The following is a 2,003-nucleotide window of genomic DNA, read 5'->3' on the forward strand; positions in this document are numbered from 1 at the left end:
TTCAACCCATAGATTACTAACAGAAATAGGTTGCTTAAAGTCAATTGAAAGAAAAGGAATTTTCATTTGGATTCATGACTACTTCTGAAACTGCTAGGCTTCAAATCGAAGTCTATAACGTTTATAGACTTTGGAATAAAATCATTAAAATACATAGAATGATTTGAATAAAAACCTCTGATTCTACAGGAGCTGAGCTGTAGGAAAATCGTGACCAAAATAAATTAGAAATCCATTTATTGTATATAGAGGTAAAATGTGGGACTTTATGGTTTCATTACATATACCATGCCTTCAAAGGTGTGACTTGTTAACTTGACCAATTAGCAATAAGAACGTGCGCCAAAAATAAAAAAAATATGAACAGAATTTTTTCTATGCTTATACTAGAGGTACCTGGCATGTTTCGCAACACCAAGTTCAAAATATAGATATTGTTTGTTTACCTACTCTGTTTATTCAAATAATTTGGAAATATTTTCCCATCTGGTGTACGAAAGTACGAAAGTTTTCCGAAGTGTGCGCACGCCACATGTGAGAAGCACTGATTTTCCAAATTTAGTCCACATGTTTACAGTGACTGTCCTTGTGCCTTGTTTATGGTAATTGCAAAAGCGAGTCGCACCGGAAACTGCAAGCATGGGAACTCGACTGGCATATTTGTCGGAATGATTGTGATGCGTTGTAACTGATGCCAACCGCCGGTGCTCCCATTGGTCCGCTAAGACCGTTATGTCTCAACAACACTTACTATTAAGTGCATCCAACACGGCCGAGCGTGATGTCCGCCGAGTGAGTGTAAGTACACCGCGACGAACGCCAAGTCGATTACAGCGCCCGGCCGGGTGTGACAATGCGCTAAACTAAATCAGTAAATTATTCTTTTAACTCAAAAACAACCAAATTAATAACAATTAAAATATGATTAATTCAAGGGAAATTATGTACAATTGTCCAACAATCATATATTGTGAAATATGTCTTTTAAGGCCAAAACTGGTCGGAGCTGTTTTCCCGCGCTTCACGTGTCTAGGCGCGAGGTCGCAGGGCGCCCTCGCGTTCAGTTGCTGTCGGGGACTCGCTGGGGTCGGCCGCTTCGCGAACGCAGAGCCTTCAGATTTCGCGCCTCATCCAAGTCTCAGCAATAGTGTAAGTTCTTCAAATCCTTTAATCAGCTCTGCGCCGACCCCATTCAGTCGAACGTCTTTTCATACGACTCATTAACTAATCATTTTATCCCAACAGGGAGTTTTGCATTTATTACGTAATTTCCATGTCCAGAGTTTAAGGACAGTGTAATTGAGTACGCAGTTTTCCGGCTTCCAAAGCCAAGTAATCGTTATCATCGAAGGCTCTCAGCCAGCCACGAGTGTCGAGTTCTTACTCGCTAATTTACGTATCTAACTTTCATCATATTTAAATGTGTAACTTGTAATGTGCATTCTAACCACGTCATAACTGTTTAATTAGTGACTGTAACTTGTATGTTTTATCTAACCGGACCTACGCACTTTTCGGGACTTTTAATATTTTGCAACAAGCTAGATTGCAACTAACTATAGAACATTCATTCGTACGTGCTGTCGTACATAATAACGTCAATCTCTGCATAAGCTGCGGTAGCATTGCAACTCCGCGACTAACCGTCGCGTCTTTCACGTTGATAATCGGCCACTGTATAAGTCCTCACATACCACTTTACAACCTATCCTGGCCGCGCGCATCATCTACGCATAGAGACTCGCGTGCTGCGACGGTCAGACAACAGACACGGCCAGTACTTGGACCAGTGTGTGTAACGGTTCTCAATAAAGTACAGTGTCGTGTCAACCAGTTTATTATTTATTCATAAGGCGTCCTGGGTGGACAGAACAGCCCGGGTAGGTTTCGAACTACGACGTGCTCCTGCCTGCAGCCACGAGGCCGAACCCCCGTTAAAATCCCTGAGATCACTTTTCAAATTACTAACTACTTAAAAAAACTTAGACAGGCAGTGGGAGTAG

The sequence above is a fragment of the Bacillus rossius genome, chromosome 15 (genome assembly GCF_032445375.1).
Source record: "Bacillus rossius redtenbacheri isolate Brsri chromosome 15, Brsri_v3, whole genome shotgun sequence".
Lineage (NCBI taxonomy): Eukaryota > Metazoa > Arthropoda > Insecta > Phasmatodea > Bacillidae > Bacillus > Bacillus rossius.